This window comes from Sus scrofa, chromosome 11 (assembly GCF_054392235.1).
Source record: "Sus scrofa isolate SSC_HxYL_T2T_F1_AM1 chromosome 11, Sscrofa_HxYL_maternal_Yorkshire_Landrace_v2.0, whole genome shotgun sequence".
Taxonomy (NCBI): domain Eukaryota; kingdom Metazoa; phylum Chordata; class Mammalia; order Artiodactyla; family Suidae; genus Sus; species Sus scrofa.
In genome coordinates, this window is record NC_139393.1 from 28,682 (window position 1) to 53,114 (window position 24,433).

Here is a 24,433-nt window from a genome sequence, read left to right on the forward strand (position 1 = left end):
TCTTTGAAGGTCTCAAAGGGACGGAAAGAGGGCAGCTCGTGAGAAAGGACGTGGAAAAGTCAGAAAATCTCTTGTCCCTTACCCGGTCGGGACACTGGCCAATCACCCTCCTCAGGAGAAGACCAGGGACCAGAGGGTCCTGGTCGTAGCCACTGGGTTGGGTCCATAAGCGGGCAAGCTGGTGCTCAAGTCCCCCAAGTGGTTGGGACGTCAGTCAAGATGCAGAAGGGATATCCACCAGTGTCGTGAATCCTGAAAAGACTTCTTTCCAAGCTAGCTTCCTCTAATAACTGCATCTGCAATAAAAGAGCCCATTCTGACTAATTCCTAGGGCAAAAATCCTCCTTTACTACTTTATTAAGTAGATACTTGCAAGTGTAAGTTTTGTACTTACACATAAAAATCTGGCTGAGGTGTTAGTTGGAGGCTGGCTTTCTGATGCTCATTTTTCTGCTTGAAACTCCATTTCCCATTTTAAAGTTGAATTTGTCAGCGATAAAGTTTACTAATGACATTGTGTGGTGGGCCAGTATGCTGCTCAAGAGCTTAATTCTGAAACTGACAGCACTAATGACCTGAACCTAGAACACAGATTGGGACTTGAACCCATGTGCTTGAACTCAAACCCAGCCAAAACCCAGACTGGGACTTAAATCCATGTGCCGGGACTTGAACAAGTCCCAAAATCCATATTGGGACTTGAACCCATGTTCTGGGACTCCAACCCAGCCTAAAGCCAGATTGGGACTTAACCCCGTGGTTTTAAATTAGAATTACTCACCCTGTGCCTGGACTCACTGAGGTTCAAGTTCTTTATGCTTCTGCTCAGAAGGAATTCAATGAAAGACAAAGTGATAGGCAAGAAACAGAGTTATTATGATAGGATGTTTGTGAGAGATGCAAGAGAGAAATAAAGGAAGCTCTGCTCCAACGATCCAGGGGTCCACAGTCTGAGGTGTCTCAGACTGCCCATGCCTGGGCCCTGCAAGGAGGGTTTTGCTGTATGTCACTCCTGCAGTCCTTTGAGGCATGTGCAATTCAAATCCAGTTAAAAAGGGAACTTTCATTTCAAAAGAATTTTTTGTGAGGAGGAAGGGGGGACTGACCAAATTCTGTGTACACAGTAGATTTAGACCTCTCCGTGTGCTGTATACACTGTGTGTTTATACCTTAGACTTGACAGGTTCTGCCCACACTAGGATGTGGGGGCCTGGGTGGAGACCCAGCCTCAGTCTTGGAGCTTCAGGGTGATGTGGGGACCTGAGGAAGACCTGGCCTCAGTCCTGGGAATTTCCATGCCTCTGTCTGAATGTCAGTGCTTAAGTGTTGGGTCTAGAGCTATGCAGCCTTGTCTGTTCAGTGTCTGCTTGCAGGGAGCCGAGAAGATACAAGAAGCTGAGGAAGGGAGCTTGCCTGAATGGTGCAATTCCGAGGGCAGTCTCCTAATCAGAAAAAGAGGCCTGCCTGAACAGTACAGTTCTGAGGGCAAGCTCCTAATCAAGAAAAGGGGCCTGTATGAATGGTACCATTCCGAGGGCAGGTTCCTAAACAAGGGGATGCCTGCCTGCACAGCACAGTTCCGAGGACAGGCCCCAGAAGACAATAAGGCTCGCCTGCTGACATAGGTGGAAAACTAAATTTCCCAGGAAATAATTCCCATTTTGTGTTGCTGAGTGGGGATTGTTCCATGGATAACTTAGTCTTTTGTGTTATTCACTTGCTATTCAGTTTTCCTCAGTCTTTCCTGATTATTTGCTTATTATTCTTATTTCCCATTCTTATTTTCCTGTGGTGATTTGTGATTTAATAAAATTACAACAATAATGTAATAAGAATTTCATCCTGAAGGACTTTCCCCTATTTTAATCCAACTTAGTTGAAACATAGTGTTTATCTATTAACTAGTTATATAGTAAACTTTAGAATTAAGATTTTAATGAGGTCGGTAAAGTTGGCCGTATCTTATCCAAAAAAACCTAGCTGTGAGTTTTGTCTTTGATTTTAAAAGATTTTATGTGATAGCTAGTTTAATTAAGTTGGTTTATATTTACTTACACTGTCTCCCTGCCATAACACTTTGAAGATAAGCACCAGTCTACAAACAAAATTTGTAAATGCCAAATTCTTGTGTTTTATGGCCTCTTCAAAGTACTCACTAAATTTAATTAACATAGAGATCTTAAAACATGATGTATAGCTGCTATATGTAACAGTTAACCAATGTACTTTTAGCACTGTGATGTAATCTGTAGTGAAAAACTGTCTATATAATCAACCACTGTGGCCAATAAAGTTTGAGCAGTCCAGCGCCCTGAAAGAAGGGACAAAGAGGCTGTCTCTGTGTTGTACATTCACCGACGCTGCATCCCTCTCCGATCGGGATGTATACTTCCTGGCTGCTGGAGCTGACCTCCGGCAACATCTGCTTGGAGCATGGTGACCTGGCCTCCCAGGGGTCAGTGCCGTGGGAGGGCCTGAGTCCTACCCCTGCAATGGTCACCTTCCCTTGGGGTTTGTGCAGACACCTCACCTGGGCTACCTCACAATTACTTCAAATCAGCAGCACATACACAGAGAGGAGGGGGCAGGTTTCCCTGGTGAACTGATTGCTGGGCTCGTGGATCTCAGTTTAAGGCCAAAGGGCAGCAGGTGAGGGAGCCTTTAGAGTCTCCTTCCGGTTGCCCGTCCCACTCGGCCGAGCCCAGACCTGCACCTCCTCTTTCAGCTCTGCCATCCCATGAATTTTCTCATCACCTCAGTGAGATGAAAGGGCTGAGCCTGCCAGAGTCAAGGTAATGTGTTCAACTTTATCATGAAAGCTTTAAAGACAGTGAAGATAACCCAGAATCAAGTAAAAAGAGGAGGGGACTGACTTCTCTGGGACTAGTGTTGGAGGATGAGATGGACCCTGCATTTCTTTCTACAGTCCTAGCAGCTTCCAGGGACCAAGCTCACAATGGGGGCCCACCCAGCACAGCCCTGGTATCAACCAAGGGGATGTGAGCGGAGGCACAGGGTTTGGGGAGGTGGGGTCACTCTGAGGGTGGATGTGGTACCCAGGTAGGGAGTCTGGGGAGTTGGGGTGGAAGTCTCACTCCCCCCACCCCCACCCCACAGCCCTGGCTCTGTGGTCCTTGAGTTGTCAAATCCATTTGAGCGGATTCCTGCAGTGTTTGCTGAGGGGTCAGTTTGGAAGAGCTGAATTTCAGTGTGAAGCTCAGCCTCTTTGCATCTCAAGACCCTGCACTTAGGGATGGCATACGAGGGACAGTGTGTCTGGGGCTCAGATGAACCATGACCTGAGTGGCCATGTGGGTCTCTCTGGTCCCATCTCTTGGGCTGAGCCTCATCTGCATCCCCACTGGTGCTCTGGGGACTCAGGTGTCCCTGCTCCCCTCTCCCTGCAGGTTGGGGAGAGGCTGCTTGCTGGGTGGTCTCTGCTCCTGTGGCAGGAACGACCCTGCAGGAGGGACTGCAGAGTGTGGGCTCTGATCCCAAGAGCATGGGGCCTGCATAGCACACAGCAGCAGGGCTGTGACAAGTGCTTGGGCTGTCTCATCACACAGAGTGTTCCCAAGATCCCACGGAGGAGGGCATGATGGGAGGCCTGGGGCCCCAGAGGCTATGTTTCTGTCCAGAAACTCAGACAGCACATCCACCCTGGACTCCGGATTCACCCCGCATCTCTGCCATCTCCCTCTGTCATGTCTTGAACGCAGGAAAACAACGTGCACTGATTGTTTTCCACAATATAGGCCTGGTCATGTCAGAATCAGGGTCTCTAATTTAGGCGTCCTGGAATAGGAGCTGTTTTTAGGTCTAAAGAAGGAACAGCTAATGAATGTAAAACACTTTCAGGTGAAATTAATATTCAATGATTATATTACTGGAATAGGAGCTGTTTTTAGGTCTAAAGAGGGAACAGCTAATGAGTGTAAAACATTTTCAGGTGAAATTAATATTCAATGATTCCATTACTCAGCTGTTGACTTCTATTAGTCATAATTCTCCTGGTTTTAGATCTGATGTGGAGGTTTAAATCTTCATCATCTGTGTATTAGCAGCTTCAGTGTCATTGATGACCTGTGGTTTTTAGAGAGGAGTGACTGATTTAATGTATCATGTAAAGGACTGGCAATGCGGATGGGGAAGTTAAGATTAGAACCGTGGGAGTTCCCGCTGTGGTGAAACGGGATCAGCAGTGTCTCTGGAGCAATGGGAAGCAGTTTCCATCCCCAGCCCAGCACAGTGGGTTAAGAACCCAGCATTGCCACAGCTGCAGCATAGGCTGCATCTGCAGCTCAGATCTGATCCCTTGCCTGGGAACTCCATATGCTGCAGTGTGGCCAGAAGAAGAAAAAAATGGATCCCAGATCATGGTGGATTCTGTAGGTCATAGAAGGTGTCGTGAACTTCCTCTCACTGTAATGGGAAGCCAGTAAGGCATTTAAGAGCCAGAGTCACATAATCAGATTGACTTGAGGGGCAGTCAGGCACAATCATGATGTATCTGTGAAATGTAAGAATTCTGCCCTGAACTGAATAGAAGACAGCCACTAGAAAATCATGAAAAATGGGGTCATGATAGATAATGCCACCCAGAAATGGGTTTAGACTTTATGAAATTTTTTTAAAAAGATTAGAACCACAGCTGGTAAATGGTTCAGATTGTCCTACATATGCATCTAGTGTACGTGTATGAATCAGTTTCATTGTCAATATTAGTAAAATAATATAAAAGATGAGAGAACTTATCCAACCATGGTTATTAATGTGTGCTCATGAAAATGTAGAAGTCCTTCCATAACAGGTGATATTGCTTCTTAGGAGCCTACCTGAAATGAATGTGCCTGGTAATATGCAGCATTTTTGCCTAGTGATTTGACTTTGACAAAGCAACAAAATTTTTACCTGATATCTCACTTACTGAGAAAGACATATTGTGCTGGCTTGACACCAGTTGACAAGGATTGGATTCCTTCCTTATTTCACATGTACATGGGTAGCCTCTGCAAACACAGCACATGGTGGAGGCACTGTGAAACCACTCCAGGTTAGTAACCATTTCTCTGTTAGTAGTGGTAGTTTTAGTTACTGAGATGTCTCATCTGGACACAAATGCTTCATAGATGATGAAGATAATTAGCATCACTGCTGCTACTGAGTGAAAGAGCCTATAGATGAAGTATGTCACATTGTGTGTGCATCAGGGTAGTGGGAGTAATGTGGTGACATCCCTGAAAAGCAAAGAAAGTGCTGAGGGAAGAAGGTCATATTTACTACTACAAATGAAATTGCAAAGTGAATTTTTGCTCACATTAACTGTAAATATGAGAATAGTGGAAATCGGTGTACAAAGCTTCCTGTAACAGTGCAGGCTGCTCCTGTTGACATTACATAATGGATGTGCACTGCCACAGAGTATGTACCATGGAGGACAGTGTCCAGGGATGAACTGAATAAGATGCTTCCTGTAAAACCACCTGTTGTAAAAAGAAGAATAAAGTCTAAAGCTCATGGGAGTTCCCATTTTGGCTCATGGGATAATGAATCCGACTAGGAGCTATGAGGTTGTGGGTTCGATCCCTGGCCTTGTTCAGTGGGTTAAGGATCTGGCATTCCTGTGAGCTGTGGTGTAGGTTGCAGACGTGGCTCAGATCCCACATTGCTGTGGCTCTGGCTTAGGCCGACGGCTACAGCTCTGATTTGACCCCTAGCCTGGGAACCTCCACATGCCACAGCAGCGGGCCAAGAAATGGCAAAAAGACAAAAAAAAAAAAAAAAACCTAAGCTCGCACAGATAACATATTATACTACCTCAATGAAGAGTTGCTAATCAGGTTAATGCTATTACTCCTGTAGGGACAACAATAATTGTTACCTGAATCTGGGTTCTTGTTCACAGAGCCAAAGAATGAACTCCGCAAACACATACAGGCAGCAAGCAAGCAGAAAGTCTTTATTTCAGGAAAGCAAATAGCCCCCAGCGCAGACACTGGGAGAGGGAGGAAGATTCCTCCTTTTCTCATCTTCTAAGGAGATTTTATCTCTTAAAGACAGAGGTACCAACGTGGGGTCCCACCATCAGTTCTTTTTCACGTCAGCCTTGCCCACTATACCTATACCAGGCCTTGTCCAGCAGGGACTTTAGAGTCAGGGTGTGCTACATAAGTTTTATGTTACTTTTACTCTTCTTTCCCCTAGACTTAGAGTCACCACTCTTCACATTCTTTTGATGATACTTGAATGTATAGATCAGGGGTTAATTCCCACCTTGACCTAAAAAAAATATACTTTCAGTAGTTATCTTCCAACAAGCAAGGCCTGTTTGTCTTGATTCATTTTTACAAATCTTAAACCGTGGACATTAATCAGGGAATGTATCAAAGCCCATGTTCCTACACTACCTGAATTATGATTCTACCTCATAATTATAGCAGCTGATGTAAAGTAAGTTCATGGGTCCACATCTATCCGTAGGGTAAATGTATGATGGCCCCACTAGATAAATCCTCAAAAGCCAATGGACATGATTCATACCATTCCCATGTATCTGAAAAGCACTTTTTGTCCTAAATAGTATGTAATGATATGTGAGATAATTCCACACCCTGGCAGGCTATGAGTACAGACTTCGGTGTGACCAAAAAAATCAAATTAGGTGTTGGTATAGAATTGGGTTTCCTCCTGCAGGGTCAAAGAAAGTAGTACTTAGATTTTTGACCTAACAGTATGGTCATTCTGGCTGCTAGAACTTGGCCGCTGCTCACCAGTGCTGAATATAAATGCAGAAACAGAGGTTGGGGTGAAGGAGAAAAAATATCTTTACTGCTTTGCCAGGCAAAGGAGGGTCACAGCAGGCTAAGGCCTTAAAGACTGTGCCCACCCACCCCCCACCCCACCCCCGGATAGGTTGGGAGGTGGTTTTATAGTTTTAGGAGGGAAAAATAGGGCTGCAGATAAGGATCAGAGTAGAGGCAAGCTTGCATTGTTTTCAAAGCTGGTGTTCAATGGGCTTCCTTTTGGAATAAAGACTGTTTCATTAACACCTTCCATGTGTTGGGGGTTCTAGTTCTGCATAAGAACTCAAAGATACTGTTTTCCATATTCCTTGAGGAGGGACAAAGACCCTGCCCCAAAGCTGCGCTGTTGTTTCTTGATTTCTCCTCTCTGATCTCTGCATCCCCTCCCTTCCCTGTTTAGCAACTGTTTTAACATACCCTTTGGAACCCAGGGAAGGTCATGGAGGCTGAAGTTCATTCCCTAAAATCAAGCAGTGGAGGGCACAGAAAAGCTTGTGTGCCTAGGAGCCACGCAGGGCACTGGCTTGGTTACACTAGGACTGAGAATGATAATTATAGTAATACGACTTTAACTGGGGCTGGTCAAACAATCATGTTTGGTATTGGAATAATGGCTGGTGGTTTTATATTAAAGATTGCAGTCATAAAAGTAATAGCAGCAAGATTTGAGGAAACATCTGCTAAAATTAAGGAGAAAATTGTTAGGTCAACAGAGGTTTCTGCATGTGCCAGATTGCCGGCTAGAGGTGGATGTATGCTTCCACTGGTACCAGAACTGGCTCTACTAGTGATGACACAAGTAGGAGTAAGGAGGGGAGATGTAGCCAAAAGCTTATATTATGTATGTGGGGGAATGCGACATCAGGTGCCCCAGTTATTAGTGGAACAAGGCGGTTCCAAACCTTCCAATCACAATGGGCACAACTATAAAGAAAATTGTTACAAAAATGCAGGGGCTGCCATGACTGTATTACAGATTTGCTCATCTCCAGGAGGCTCCAGATCAGCCCAGCTCAGCATGGATTCCCGAACTTCAGGTGTTGCTTACTGTTCCAGCTCAGGCACCAAATAGTAAATACAAAGTGCCAATATCTTTGTGATGTGTTGAAAATAATCAGCAGTGTATGGACACAGGTAAAATGGCTGAGCAAGAATTAGAGTATAAATCTAAAGAAAGAGATGGAGCCCTCTTTTTGCCAAACCCTGTGATGAATCAACCAATTGAATTGCAAATTCAAAGAAGCAGCTTCAATTCTACAGCTGCTTTTCCAGACTTCTCTTGAAGGTGAGAGAAGTAGATTATAGCCAATTGACTAGAATATTTACCTGTTAACCTAAAATTTCCTAGATCAGAAGCCCATCTTAAAGAGTGTGATTTGCATTCAATTGATGTAGGCTGGAGTCTTGCAATCCTTATTTTCAGGAATTAAATAAATTATATTTGCTTAGGGTTTTCAAAACTCTTGGTCAAAACAAACCTAAATTCCTAGTCCAGCACTGATATAATGGGTGTTAATTGTAGTAATAGAGGGAGTTCCCATTGTGGCTTTCTGGGTCAAGAATCCAGCTAGTATCCATTAGGATGCAGGTTTAATCCCTGGCCTTACTCAGTGGGTTAAGGATCAAGCATTGCTGTGAGCTGTGATGTAGGGTTAGGCACAGAGGCAGCTCTGATCTGCTGTTGTGGCTGTGGTGTAGGCTGGCAGCTACAGCTCTGATTCAGCCCCTAGCCTGGGAACATTCACATGCCATAGGTGTGGCCCAAAAAAATAAATAAGTAAATGAAATAATTGTAGTAATATAATTGATCTTATGATTGGTAATCAAGGAAAGGTTATTTGTTTTGTGACGTGGCCTGCTCTTCAACCCAGGTCCCGAAGTTGGCAGTAGCACAGAAATAAGAAGAAAGAAACAAATTGAGTGGGGATCAGGGGTCTACTGCCTTCAAGAGGAATATTTACTACTTTCTGCTCTCTTGTACGTGCAGGGGATACTTTGGTATTTTACTTCAAACAGATTGGAAGAAATATATGCTAGGACAGTCATTCCTAAGCACTTAAAGTAATCATAAATGTTTTAGCCCTCCCAGGCCTTACTTTGTTCTTTGCTTCAAGCCATCTATGGCCTCTCCCAAAAATCCCCCAAGGCTCAAGTCCCGGGAGTGTCAGAGCTGATGGTTTTCCATCAGCACCATCAGTACTTCAGCAGTCTTGTTTTCAAGATGTCATTCTTTGATGATGTTCTCATTTGTTTTGCCTCAAGGGTCATGAGAGAGTCACAAGACTTTGTATAGACTGACTTCTACAGCCACTCTATGGTGCCAGCCTTTTCTTTCCATTCTTTGTCACCTCACATATTCATGCCTCCAACAGTTTGGTATGTGCAAATTGTCATTTTGTCTTCATGTTTATTGAAGGGAATGTACTTGGTGATGTGGAGAATGATGGCCACAAGTAGAAATATATGCTGAATACTGCTCTGATGGCTACTAGAATGATGATAATAGAATGATGTTACCATGTTTGTTATTTCTTGAATAATTATGCACTTGGGTAAAGACTCTGATGGTGGTGGGAGACCTCCTAATGATGCTCTAGTGGTGAGGAGAAGGACTGTGGTGGGAGGTGTGTGTTTTTATGTGTTTGATGATGATACTGTTGTGGTACCTGAGCTGAACATCGGTAGTAAGAAGACAGTGTTATGATGATATCAATCAGTGCATTCAGGATTGTGGTGGCTGGATTTTGCATTGTAATAGCTCTTATTCATGCTATGTAGACACTTGATGTGCAGACCATAATTTCTGTAGTTGATCATGGTTGAATCCCCTGCAGCCTCCACTTGTGATTCATGATAGAGCTGACTGATAGTATGTTTAGGTCGTGAGGCAGGAGATAGAGAGGCTCCAGGGTACACATTTACAACTAACCTCTTGCGGACCCTTCCTGAGGCAGGAGATAGGTGTAACTAGCCTCTCATTTTCATTTCCTGAGGCAGGAGATAGGTGGGATCTGGGATAAATGTTTACAAGCAGCCACCTGTCTGTACTTCAGGATAGACATAACAATGGGCACAAGGCAAATACTTGGTACTTGTCTTCTGTTACCTTGCTAAACAATGGTAATGACAGGATCACAAGAGAGGCTGAGCCCTGCTTGGTCAAAAGACCAAGAGGTCACATACTTCCCATCCTCAGGGTCAGGGAGACCTCAACTGCACATGCTCAGAAAGACCCCTCTGGGTCAAGAAGTGAGGGGATGCCAAGCCATAGTAAGTCTAGATAACCTTCCCACAAGGCCTTGCTTTGGAATCCATATTGGCCAAAAGATGTGCACACAGATCACAGATCAGGGAGGACTCTGGGTGTGAAAGATAAAACAAGTTAATTGGGCAAAGGAAAACAAAGGCCCGGAAGAACAGGCCTATGTAAGGGATTTCCATCACCTCTCTGGGTGCTCCTCATTCAGGGGGACGCCTGAGTCTGTACTCCTCCTCTGGATGTGTTTTACTGCTTTGCTTCTGCCTCAGAGAAATAGGCTGCTTCTCTCTGTGCTTTCCCACGTGTTGGACTTTGTCTCTGACAATAAACTTTATACCTGTTTTTTACAGTCTTTGCCTCCTTGAAACATTTTGCTCTCAACAGGGGGCAAGAATCAGGGGATTCTTTTTTTTTGTTTGTTTTTTTTTGTTTTTTGTTTTTTTTTTGCTGTTTAGGGCCACACCCAAGGCATATGGAAGTTCCCAGACTAGGGGTCAAATCAGAGATATAGCAGGCAGCCTACACCACAGCAACACGGGATCCAAGCTGCATCTATGACCTATACCACAGCTCATGGCAATGCCAGGTCCCTGACTCACTGAGCGAGGCCAGGGATCAAACTGGCATCCTCATGGATACCAGCCACATTCATTTCCCAGTGCCACAACAGGAACTCGCAAGAATCAGGATATTCTGCTTCTAGCCTCTAGCTAGTCTAGTAGCCAGGGCTTCTCATTTTCACCCAGGCTGCCCAGGTTCAATTCCTGAGCAGAGAATTAAGACCTTGCTTCAAGCCATCATTCATTGCTGTCTCTCTGAGATCAGATGGATGGTAAGATTTGGTATAAAACTGTTAGGGGTGGAGTTCCCGTCATGGTGCAGTGGTTAACGAATCTTACTAGGAACCATGAGGTTGTGGTTTCAGTCCCTGCCTTTGCTCAGTGGGTTAATGATCCGGCATTGCCATGAGCTGTGCCGTAGGTTGCAGATGCGGCTCGGATCCCATGTTGCTGTGGCTCTGGCGTAGGCCGGCGGCTACAGCTCTGATTCGACCCCTATCCTGGGAACCTCCATATGCCTCAGGAGCAGCCCAAAGCAATAGCAAAAAGACAAAAAAAATTGTTAGGGATGCAGGTCTGTCACATTTAACATAGGGCCTGCTGTTCATGGAAGCCTTATGTTACCTCAGACCCTCAGAGATGAAATGGGGAGTGTTCCAATTTTAGGACAAAAACTGTTGTTTTGATGGTAGATACTGTTGTACTAAAGATTTTTGTAATTTAATGTGTTCCCTGAATAGAGAATATTAGATTAATAATAACAGCCATCATAAGTAGTATTGATGTGGTGGATTGTTTTAGAAAATATTTGCTGGATGCTTCTATGGCTTATGGGTTAATTTTTTTTACTAGAATGGGACTAATATTAATAATTGTGCACCTGGGAGTTCCCGTCGTGGCTCAGTGGTTAAATCCAACTAGGAACCATGAGGTTGCGGGTTTGATCCCTACCCTTGCTCAGTGGGTTAGGGATCTGGCATTGCCATGAGATTTGGTGTAGGTTGCAGATGCGGCTTGGATCCCCATGTTGCTGTGGCTCTGGCGTAGGCCGGTGACTGCAGCTCCGATTCGACCCCTAGCCTGGGAACCTCCATGTGCTGCGGAAGCAGCCCAAGAAATGGCAAAAAGACAAAAATAATAATAATTGTGTTACTACAATTATGCTTCCTGAGCTGATGGTCAGTAGAATGACAGTAAAAGCAATAGGGTTCATTAGCACAGGAAGGATCTAAACAACCTCTTGGGGGTATAGGCCTGGACCTCACTCTAGCATGTGGTGTAACATGGAAGCAAGGAGCATGTATAACTCTTAATGGTAGGTTCAGTTCCTATAATTCTTGGAATAAGAGGATTTAGACCTTTGTTATTATCTCTAAGTAACTTTTTTGTCAGACATACTGAGTTTATGGTGGGATTTCTGATGTGAGGACAGGTAGTGAAACCTCTCATTTACAGGTGGCTAATGGTAAAAAAAATTAGTAGACGTGTAAGTGGATCATATCAAAACTGTGGGTAAGGTGCTCAAATTCATAGAAGGGAGATTGTTGGGGTGTTTTAATTATGACATTGGCTACATGTAATTCTGACCTGTAGGGGTTGTGAAATGCTCCTAAAAGTAGGATTGCTATGAAAAATTCATTAGAGTGATCTTGACACCGTATCTAGGAAGAACAAGGAGATGGGCCTGCTACACTTTCTATATTGAAGCCTAATATGGATTTTGATTCTACTTCTGTTAAATTACAGGGGCCTCCACTGGACTTCTGCTAGAAGAATCAAGTTCTGGTCAGGGGTCAAGGTGGGAAAATCAGTCCCAAGTGTTCTTGTGTAACAGTTACTGGTGAAAGTGTAAAGGTCCATTTATCAGTAGGACTGATAAGAGAATAACTGCTGGTGTTAATTTATATGAGATGGTCTGTCCTGCTGCCCACAGAGAGCTGCAATGAGTGTGTATTTTGAATCTGAAGCTCATCCAGACCATCAGATGGAATAAATGGCTAGGCTTCATATAGCTAATATAAAGGTATACCTGGGTTTATATCACTGAGTGGATATGACATGGGTAGAGGAATTCATAATGGGACAGCCAGTGTTAATGGTAGCATTGCTGCCACAATGTACAAGTTGATGATGGTGTTGGTCGTAGTGGCTCTTTAATAAGTAACTTGACTGTGTGAGTAATGGGTTATGATAAGCCATAGGGGCTGACACTATTTGACACTTTCTGGATTGGTAGACAGCCTAGGAGTTTTAATTCACTTAATGTGAAGAACACTGCAGCAGGTCAGACTGGGTGATTAGTGGAAGAATGCTAATTGTAAGCATATTAGGAAGAGGACTTAAACCACTGTGGATAAAGGTTCCAGTTTTATGCACTTGCTGGGCTCTGAAAACCGTAACAAACCCTGTTCTACAGTAGGGGGTGTATAAATTAATCAAAGGTAGATTATATCCTCATTTAGTTTGAAGACATTTTGAAAATTAGGCCTTATCTCTCTTTTCCTTTCTTACTGGGAGAAATCTATAGTAGATAGAAGGTGACCAGGACCACTCCATTCTGAACTCAAGCCATATAGGACTTTCACTGTGGGACAGACAGGCCCTTCATAGCAGTTACACCACTGGGGTGTCCTGATCCAGCATTGAGGTTGTAACCCTACTGTGGAAATCTAGAATAGGATTATGGGAGTTCCTGTCATGGCTCAGTGGTTAATGAATCCAACTAGGAACCATGAGGTTGCAGGTTTGATCCCTGGCCTTGCTCAGTGGGTTAAGGATCCAGTGTTTCCATGAGCTGTGGTGTAGGTTTCAGATGTGGCTCAAATCTCACATTGCTGTGGCTCTGGCATAGGCTGGCGGCTACAGCCCCGATTAGACCCCTTGCCTGGGAATCTCCATATGCCACAGGAGTGGCCCTAGAAAAGGCAAAAAGACCAAAAAACAGAATAGTATTATCCTGTTATCCCTAAGGTAATTTGTTCCAATGGTCAGTGTTTTAGATCAGTAGGTGATAAGGCATTTTGATTAGTTGGTCTGAATTTTAATCACTCCAAGATTGTTTTGAGGTAGAAGATAGATAGGCTCCAGGTTAGATATTTACAACTGCCTCCTGTTTATACTTCAAGAGAAAATAACAGGAATAGGATAAATAGCTGGACTTTTTCTCCTGTGGACACTTTAAAATAATGGTAATGCAGGGCAGAGAGGGGCTAAGCCCTGCTTGGGTAAAAGATCAAGAGGTCACATATTTCCCATCCTTGGGGTCAGGGAGACCCCAACTACACATGTGCAGAAAGACTTTTAGCATTAAAAAGGGAGGGGTACCACCCCATAATTGATGCTGTCAGTCTTCTCATAAACCCCTGTGCTGGAATCCGTCTGGGCTAAAAGATACACACACACCTAGGAGGACCCTGGGTTCAATCGAGTGCGACAAACAAAGCAAGATACCTGGCCAGAGGAAAACCAAGACTTAGCATAATTGCCATTGGCCAGAGGAAAACCAAGACCTGGGAGATCTACCCTATACAAGTGATTTAATGATGCTTTGGCACACTCCCCACCAGCAGGGGTGTCCTCACTCCTCCCTGAGTGTGCTGTTGTGCTTCTAAATACTTCCCTGCGTGTTCTTCCACATGTGCTGTGCTTATAATAATAAACTCTATGTAAATTCTATGACTCTTTTTATAGTTTTTGCCTCCTTGAAATATTCTTGCTTTGAATGGAGGCAAAGTCAGGGCAGCTCTGCTTTTAGCCTCTGGCCCCTGATGGTCTAGAGGCTAGGGTTCCTGGTTTTCAGCCAGTCTGCCCAAGTTCAATTCCTGAGCAGGAAATTAAGCTGTCACTTCAAGCCAGTGCTCACTGCTGTCTCCCGAGATCAGGTTTATTCTCTATGGGCATCCCAACCAAAATTGTTAATCCATTAAAAACCATGTTATCCCTTAAAGTTGTTACTGGTTTTTTGATTAATTAATTAATTAAAGCTCCATAGGGTCTTCTCAACTTAAATTATTCCTGCCTTTACTTGGGAAGGTCAATTTCACTGATTAAAAAGAGACAGTAAAACCCTCATGTAACCAGTCACACAGTCCCTATTTGGAGAACAAATGACTGTGCCACCTTTCCACACTCAGGATATAGTGACCATAAACAGATACCACTGTGCAGGCAGAGCCTCTAATACCGGAAGTGCTAGAGGCAATGTTTCTTATAAAGAGGCCAGGTTTGTAGTTGTAGAGTTCCTTTTGCCTTTTTAAAAATCTTCCCTTAAATGCATACTTTTGTTGGGCTAACAAAGTTTGAATAGCTTAAGTATTAGTTTAGGTTTATTTCATTGTTAGCTATCAGGGACATCACTTTTTCCCTCTTTTAAAATAAATTTTATTACATTTATAGCTGTGCAAGCATCATCACAACCAATTTTAAAGCATTTCCATCCTAACCCCCCCATCTGTCTCCTTTAGAAACTGTAAGTTTTTCAAAGTCTGTGAGTCAGTATCGGTTCTGCAAAGAAGTTCGTTGTGTCCTTTTTTTTTTTTTTTTTTGGATTACAGATGTAAGTGATAGAATATGATGTTGGTGTCTCACTGTCTCACTAACTTCACTTAGCTTGGTATTTTCTAGGTCCATCCATGTTGCTGCAAATGCTGTTATTTTGTTCCTTTTAATGGATGAGTAATATTCCATTTTGTATATGTACCACATCTTCTTTATCCACTCCCTTTCGAGGGACATCTAGATCATTTCCATGTCTTGGTTATTGTATATAGTGCTGCAGTGAACACTGGAATACATGTATCTTTTCAAGTCATGGTTTTCTCTGGATAGATGCCCAGGAGTGGAATTGCTGGATCAAATGCTACATCTGTTTTTAGTTTTCTGAGGAATCTCCATACTGTTTTCCACAGTGGTTGCACCAATAGTGTACTAGGGTTTCTTTTTCTCCACGCCCTCTCCACGTGGACCCAGAAATACTGGGCTTGGATTTTAGCCCTACAATTTGCTAGAATCAGGCTGGTCCATGTAGAATTGCACATCTAGAAAGTTGGCCTTCTGGTTGTGAATGCAGTGTCAATACAGTGGTTTCTGGGGACAGGCTGTGCTCATACCTGAGCTCTTTCTCTCTAGAGGCCTTCTCAAGCTTTTTCTTCCCTCCCACCTGATCTTCTCCCTCCTCAGCCAGACACCCTCTCCAGCATTTATTGTTTGCAGACTTTTTGATGATGGCCAGGGTTGTGCCTCCAAACCATCAAGGGAACTCAGACCCGAGTTAGCCTGTCGAACTCTTTAGCCATTGGGCTATCAGACCAAGGACCCATCTCCAATCTTGCCTGGGAGCCTGAAGGTGAAGTGTAGGTGATGCGGGGTGGGGAGGGGGGGGGACACTCTGGTGTTACGACGCCATCTGGTGGCCATCTTCTCTAACAAAATCTCAGGCCTCTCCCTGCCTCCCACAGCAGAAACCTGATTCAAAGCAGATGCTGTGTGGGTCCTGGCTCCTGCCTCTGGAGGAATACAAGGCAATCTGAAACCCTTCAAAACCCTCAAGAATTCTAAACACTGCCACCAGACCAGGCTGCAAATCCACATCCAGTGCTAAAGGAACACCTGTGTCCTCTGTGTGACATCAGGCTTCTTGGAGCAGAGAGTCACAGGACCCCAGAGAACAATGCCAAACCTCCCGGTGCTTGCTGGGGGTTCTGCCATACCCACCATCAACCCCACTTCTGAGCCTGGATATGCAGCCTTGGGGCTGTACAGGGGTTAGAAGGTACTCTGGCACCATCTTGTGGACATCCGCTCTAACAGCAACCCTCAGGTTTTTCTCCTCCCTCTGGCTCAGCAGCCCCCAGGGCTGCATTGGCCTTGGGCAATATGCCAGTTGGCTTTCCTTCCCCCTATTTTTTAAATACCAAGCAGTGCTTGACTAAGTGGGCTATGTCTCTCTAAGTCTTACAGAGCACTGAGGCCAACCTACCCCACTCCAATCCACTCAAACCCTCAGCTCCATATCCATCATGTTATGCCTCCTTCACTTTTTCATATATTTATGCACTTAGGTATTTATGGATGTTGGTGTGTATATATGTATTGATTTGTTTTCTTACCTTTCTGACTTTTATTCATTCATACATACATGTCTTTTTCTTTCTTTCTTTCTTTCTTTCTTTCTTTCTTTCTTTCTTTCTTTCTTTCTCCCTCTCTCTCTCTCTCATTCTTACTTTATTGACCCCAACTGAACCATGAGTGAGTTCTCTGCCCATGGACAGATTTCAAGCCACAGATGTCACCAATCCCACCTCAGGGACAAATCAGATCCTTTACCCAGGCAGACAGAAGGAATCACTGGGAGAGCTTTCTTTATATCAATCTACTGGCCTTAATTCCCCAGACCTGGCTTTTGATCAGGTCTTCCTACCAGGTGTCTAGAGACTGGAAGGAAAAGAATGGAATTTCAGGAGACCTCTTGAGGGAAAAAGCACAGGGGTTAGTGCAGCTTCTATCAAAATATCACTGTTGTACCACCTTCCATTCACCACCCACAGGCACTTTATCCAGACCACAAAACCCAGCTCTGCATCTGGTTGCAAAATTTCCAGCTCTGGCTTCACAAGTGATGGTGGCCTGGTGAAGACTCCTGCCTCAGCAGGTGGTCCGACCCCACCGAACCTGCCAAGCTTTCTTACCACTGTGACACCCGACCAGTCTGCAAATCCACATTCAGTGCTGAAGGGACCCCTGTTTCCTCTGGAGGCATCTTGGCCCAAAGAGTCCCAGGTGCCCTGAAAACAACCCCAAATGTCCGGATTCTTCCTGGGGCATCCCCCAAAAGCATCATCAACCCCATGTCTGAGCCTGGAGCCTGAAGCCTTGGAGCTGCACATGGGACCAGAAGGTACATTTGGCACCCTAATAGCAACCCTCAGGCCTTCCATCCTCCTGTCTGGCTGAGCTCTCCTGGGGGCTGCACTGGCCTTGGGCTGGCCTGTGGATTTGACTTTATATTTCCTCCCTCTCTAAGTGCCATGAAGTGCCCCAAGAAGTGCAGTATTTCTCTATCAAAACCTTTCAGGCCGCTCAGCCTAACTTACCCAAGTTGATACTGTGAATACCCTCTACTGACCCACCCAGTGAGCCATGGAAGCCTTGTTACTTTCTTCATATAGTAATTACCTGAAATAATTAGCTGTGGTGTACGGATTTATGGATTATTTCCATCTTTATATATTTACTATGTATTTTTTTGTATCCCCTTGTGGCATACATATATAATGTGGCCAGGAATTCAATCCATGCTGCAGTTTTTATTACCCCAGGCTCGTACTTAAAACCCTCTGCCACCACAAGTATAATGTCAGGATAGCCTTTTGAATTGCTTTATCTATCAATTCACTAGCTACTATACAGAAATGCATTATGTATTTTTAGACTTCTTCATCAATTGATCTCCTTCTTTTGACTAGATACTTTTATTTATTCATTTATTTGGGTGCCACCTGTGACACTGGGGAGTTGTCTTGCCAGGTATTGATTTCCCAACACAGCTCTTACCACAGCCCCAGCAGCGACAGAGACAGACTCAAGCCAGGTGGCCACAAGGGAACTCAACAAGTGCTTTCTTGATATCAATCAGCCCTGCATAATTCATCAGCCCTGGTTTTGGTCATGTGTCCATACCCTGGAGCGGGACTTAACAGAGAGTCTTGTATGGAAAGTCAAGAAGGTAATTTCACTAGGTCTCTTGATCAAAAAAAGCACCAGGATTAGCACAGCTGCCCACTAAAATGTCACCAAATTCCACCCTCCATACATCAGGACCAGCCTCTATCCAGATACCTAAACGCTGGACAGTCAGGGGCTTGAAAATGGCCAGCTCAGGATTCAAAACAGATGTTGTGTGGGTCCCGGCTCCTGCCTCTGGAGGGACACAAGCCAATCGGAAACCCAGTGAAACCCTCAAGCATTCTAAATGCTCTGCCACCTGATCAGGCTGCAAATCCACACCCAGTGCTGAAGGGGCACTGGTTTCCTCTTCTGGCAAGAGGCATCTTTGTGCAGAGAGTCACCAGAGCCTGGAGAACAATACCAAACCTCTGGATATTTGCTGGGGTTTGAGCAAACCCACCAACAACTCCACCTCTGAGCCTGGATAGGTGAGCGCCTTGGAGCTGCACAGGGTCCAGAAGGTACTCTGGTGCCATCTTGTGGACATCTGCTCTAACAGCAACTCTCAGGATTTCCGCCCTTCTCTGCATTGCCCTTGGGCAATATGCCGGTTGGTTTTCCTTCCCCCTCTTTCTTTAAATACCGAGAACTGCTCCACTAAGTAAGCTGTCTCGCTGAATGTCTTCCAAGGCACTGAGGCCAACCTACACCAGAACAATCCATTCAAAACCTCAGCTCCATACCCTCAGCTCCATACCCAGCCTTATTCGATTGCTCATATATTTGTGCACTTATGTTTTTAAGAATGTTACATTATCCATTCATGCATACCTGTCTTTCTTTCTCTTTGTTTCTTCTTTTCTTTCTTTCTTGACCCCAGCTGAAGCAAAGTGTGTTATCTGCCCATCGACGGATTTCAAGGAAGAGAAGTTATCAATCCCACTGCAGGGACAAAGGCAGATCCTTTACCCAGGGAGCCAGGAGGGATCTCTGGGAGAGATTTCTTTATATCAATATACCTGCCTTAATTCCCCAGACCCGGCTTTCGATCAGATCTTCCTACCAGGTGTATAGAGAGAAAAAATGAGGCTCATACAGAAAGAAAGGAACAGAGTTTCAGGAGACCTCTTGAGAGAAAAGGCACACGATTTAGAGCAGCTGCTCACCAGTCCATCCTCCATTCACCTCCTGCAGGCACTTGATCCAGATCACAAACCCCCGCTCAGCCTGGGGCTTCAAAATTGCCAGCTCCGACTTCACAAGCCATGGTATCCTAGTCCAGACTCCTGCCTCTTGAGAAACAACAGGCTGTCTGATCCCATTGAACCTGCCAAGCTTTCTTACCGCTGTGACACCCGACCAGGCTGCAAATCCACATCCAATGCTGAAAGGGCACCTGTGTCCTCACCTGACAGGAGGCATCTTGGCCCAGAGAGTCCCAGGTGCCCTGAAGACAACCCTGAATCTCTGGGTGCTTGCTGGGGCTTCAGCCAAATGCATCATTCACCCCTTCTCTGAGCCTGGAGCCTGCAGCCTTGGAGCTGCCCATGGGTCCAGGAGGTACTCTGGCACCATCTTGTGGACATGGGCCCTAACAGCACCTCTCAGGCCTGCCTTCCACCTGTTGCCTCATCTCTCCTGGGGGCTGCACTGGCCTTGGGCAAGCCTGAGGCTTTGACTCTATATTTCCTTTCCATCTAAGTGCCATGAAGTACCCTAAGATGTGGGGTATTTCTCTCAAAAAATTTCGGAGCACTCAGCTATACTTAACCAAGGCTGTTATGTGAATTCCCTCTGCCGCTCAACCCATTGTGCCATGGCAGCCTTATTTCTTTCTTCAGATATTAATTACCAGTAATAATTATCTCTGGTATATTAATTCAATGATTTATTGACAGCTTTATTTATTTATTTCCTCTTTTTTTTTGGTTCCCCTTGGGGAATGCTGACATTGTCTGGCCTGGATTTGAAACCATGCCACAGCTGTTACTACCCCAGCCTTGTACTTAAAATCCTCTGCCTCCACAAGCATAACATCAGGAGAGTCCCTTTTTTTTGTCTTTTTTTGTCTCTTTGACATTTCTTGGGTTGCTCCCATGGCATATGGCAGTTCCCAGGCTAGGGGTCTAATCGGAGTTGTGGCCGCTGGTCTAAGCCAGAGCCACAGCAAGGTGGGATCCAAGCTGCCTCTGCAACCTACACTAAAGCTCATGGCAATGCCAGATCCTTAACCCAGTGAGTGAGACCAGGGATCAAACCTGCAACCTCATAGTTCCTAGTTGGATTTGTTAACCACTGAGCCATGATGGGAACTCCCAGGAGAACCTTTTGTATTGATTTATCTATCAATTCACTTGGCTGCTCTGTAGGATTGTATATATGTAGTTATCAACTTTTTGATCAATTGCTCTCTTTCTTTTGACTATTTTTATTTATTCATTTATTGAGGTGCCAGCTGTGACACTGGGGACTTGTCTGGCCAGGTTGTGATCTCCAAATACAGCTCTTATCACAGTCCCAGCAGTGACAGAGACAAGCTCTTAACCAGGCAGCCACGAGGAAACTCCATGAGAGCTTTCTTGATATCAATAAGCTTTTCCTAATTCACCAGACCTGGGTTTGATTAGGCTTCCATAGCCTGGTGTGGTACTGAAACAGAGGCTTCTGTGGAAAGGCAAGGGGGGAAGTTTCACTAGGTCTCTTGAATGAAAAAAGCATAAGGATTAGCACAGCCAACAGCCAAAATAACACCAAATTCCACCATCCATTCATCAGCACCAGCCCCTATCCAGATACCTAAACCCTTGACAATCAGGGGCTTGAAAATTTCCAGCATGTGAATCAAAACAGATAGTGTGTGGGTCCCAGCTCCTGCCTCTGGAAGAACACAAGGCAATCTGAAACCCAGTGAAACGCTCAAGCATTCTAAATGATCTGCCAACCAACCAGGCTGCAAATCCACATCCAATGCTGAAGGGACACTTGTTTTCTTCTGCCTGACATGAGGCATCTTGAAGCAGAGTCACCAGAGCCTGGAAAGCCATGCCAAACCTCTGGGTGCTTGCTGGAGGTTCTACCAAAACCACCATCAACCTCACCTCTGAGCCTGCATTCACAGCTTTGAAGCTGCGCAGGGGTCAAGAAGGTACTCTGGCTCTATCTTGGGGACATCTGCTCTAACAGCAACTCTCAGGCTTTCCTCCTCTCTGGTTCAGCAGCCCCCAGGGCTCTATTGGCCTTGGGCAATATGCGGGTCAGCTTTCCTTCCCCCTCTTTCTTTATTACTGAGAAGCACCTGCCAATATGGGCTATATCTCTCTCAAAGTCTTTCAGAGCAGTGAGCCCAACCTAACTCTAATTCTAACCCTAACCCTCTAATCCTAACCCCCAAACACAAACCCTAAGCCTCTAACCCTGACCTCTCACCCCAAGCCAAACCCTAACACTGAACCTGATCCCAAAGCCCAACCAGAACCCAAACCCTGACCCCTAACCCTAAACCCTAACCCCTAAACCTAACCCCAACCCTAAACCCTAACCCATCAGGTGCCTATGGTTGTGGGAAATGGGCCTTTCTCCTCAGGTTCTGTACAAAGAACATGTGGAGTCCCGAGGGTCAAGGTAGACGTGGGGCTGCAGTTCTAGCTCATTTTCTAATTTTAACTGGCTCATGAGTGGGAGACTATTTCAAGAAGACTCTCCTCATGAGAGGAATCCTGTAAGTAGGGAGAAGAGGGGAGGTGGGTGGAAACAGGGGCCGGGTATCCTGGTGCATTGGAAGCCTCTGGAAGACCCATTGGAGGGAGGCTGCACGGAGAAATGTCCAGGGGCACAGACCTGCCCAGGAGCTGCTGTTAGTTCAGATACTGCTCTAAGGTGCTCAGGGTCCGCTCTAACAAGGGGGGCTGGGGGAGGGTCTGCAGTGAAGTCTCTGTATATGGTTCCTGTGTGCTGATCACTGTCAGGGTGCCTGCCCAGGTGAGCTCCATATCCTGGGAGGAGCCTGCCCTTGTGAGCCCCAGGTGATGATGGGTGATTGCCCAGGTGAGCTCCATATCCAAGGCATGACCTGCCCTCATGAGCCCCAGGGGCTTATGGGTGATTGCCCAGGTGAGCTCCATATTCTGGGCAGGACCTGCCTTCATAAGCCCTGGGAACTGGGAGGGACTTGTGAACAAGCATCCTTTGCATTTGGCACAGAGTTGTTTAGTGTGATTCTCCTGGGGGCATTGCTGGAATGAAATGAGAACCAGAAAGTGCTACACGTTCTTGGACCCCCACCCAGACTCATCCAGAGTGACAAGGTCAGTAGGTGAGTGCTGGCCACTGTGCCACATGAGGGAGGCCCCATCAGTACCTCTTGCTTTTTTCACCTGATGACATGGAGGCTTCCTTAGGACAGAGTGGACAGCCCACCCCAGGCGGGAGCTCCTGGTGACCCTCAGGGGACATGGGAGGGAGAGGCCAGGAGGGAGGGGAGAGGGTGCCCAGGCAGAGCCATGGGCTGGGAGACCAAGGGGGGTCTTTCTGGGTCTGAGCTGGGAGTGGACGAGCAGATGGTGAGTGCGATCTTCTCACATGAGCCTAAACCCGCTTCAGGGGGAAATGCCTGCTGCGTGACCCCAACACAGGATTGTAAGGTAAATTCCATGAAAGAAAGAATTTGAAGGATGAATCCCACTGAAGGGAAGGCTCACAAAATGAATCTTCCTATAAGCAGAGGCCCTGTGAGCTGGTCCCCTCAGAGGAGGGCCGTGGAAACTGCCATGGCAGGTAATCCCCCTGAGGGGGCAGCGGGTGTGCTGCTGCTGGTCACTGTGCACAGCACAGGCCTGGCCCTGCGGACATCAGGGCCCTGTCATCTAGGTGTCCTCGGGTAGCCTCTGTTTTTGGGCATAAAAGGGGAGCAGCTCAGGAGGGTAAAACATTTTCAGAGGATATATTTGATGACTGCGGACCTTGGTTGTTGATTTCTTTCAGTCATAATCCTCCTGGTTTTAGATCTGATGTGGGTATCATAGAGGAGTCAAAATTTAAGTTTTCACAATCTGTATTTGTGGCTTCAGTATCATTGATGACATAGTGTGATGGTTAGGGAAGAATTATTGATTTATGTGTCATGTAAAGAATTTGCAATGATGATGGGACAGTTAAGATTATAACGGCAGCTTAGCAAATGGTTCAAGTTGCCCTACTTGTGCATCTAGTGTATGTGTATGGGTCATTTTAGTTGTCAGCTGGATGGATGATCTAGCGGGGACCTGGGATAGTGGAATTGGGCCACTTCTGGTCTGCCCTTGTGGGAGCCTGGGCTGCTTCTGAGTCCTGACCCTGGCCAGAGAAATTGGTAATGTTTTTGTTTTGCATGTTGAAATGCTTAATGACAAACATTTTGTGCAGTTCACTGATGTAGGTGAAATGTGGACCCTTAAGTTGATTTATTCTCCAAGAAATGGACATCCTACTCCCCACCAAGGGCAAATCCCTGTCCAGAGGTGAAAGACCCCACCTGTGTGACATGTAACCTACAGAAGAGCAGCTCCAAACTACTTGAAAACTGAGTTGTCTGCATGGTAGATTTAGACCTCTCCGTGCCCTGTCTACACTGTGCGTTTTTAGACATGACCAAGTTCGGCCCACACTAGGATGTGGGGACCTGGGTAGAGATCCAGCTTCAATCCTGAGAGCTTTGAGGGGGTCGTAGGTTCGTGGGTAGAGACCCAGACTGGTTGCAGTCCTGGGAAGTTCTGTGCCTCTGTCCAAATGTCTGTGCTTAAATGTCAGATCTGGAGCTGAGGTGGACTTGTCTGGTCACAGCCTCTGCTCTAAGGTTGGTTCTCTGCCCTGCCTGGGGGTCATGGCTACGGGGGGCAGGGGGAGCCTAGTCCTTACCCCTGAAGGTTCACCTTCCCTGGGGCTGGTGGAGGCGCCTCAGGTGAGCTCCCTCATAATTAAACCAATTCACCAGGGAGCTCCTGCTGTGGCGCAGTGGGTTCATGATCTGACTGCAGGGAGTTCCCATTGTGGCTCAGTGGAAATGAACCTGATTTGTATCCATGAGGATGCAGGTTCAATCCCTGGCCCCACTCAGGGGGTTAAGGATCCAGCATTGGCCCGAGCTGTGGTGTATGTTACTGATGTGGCTT

The 24,433-nt window shown here is 45.7% G+C and overlaps 1 long non-coding RNA gene across 1 annotated transcript; it reads left to right on the forward strand.

Annotated features, from left to right (window-relative positions):
• Positions 1-2,655: 2,655 nt before the first annotated feature.
• Positions 2,656-20,166, forward strand: LOC110258136 (uncharacterized). The gene is made up of 3 exons (XR_014820038.1): positions 2,656-2,792; positions 17,168-17,517; positions 19,168-20,166. It is a non-coding gene; the product is annotated as an uncharacterized LOC110258136 (long non-coding RNA).
• The last annotated feature ends 4,267 nt before the right edge of the window (positions 20,167-24,433 follow it).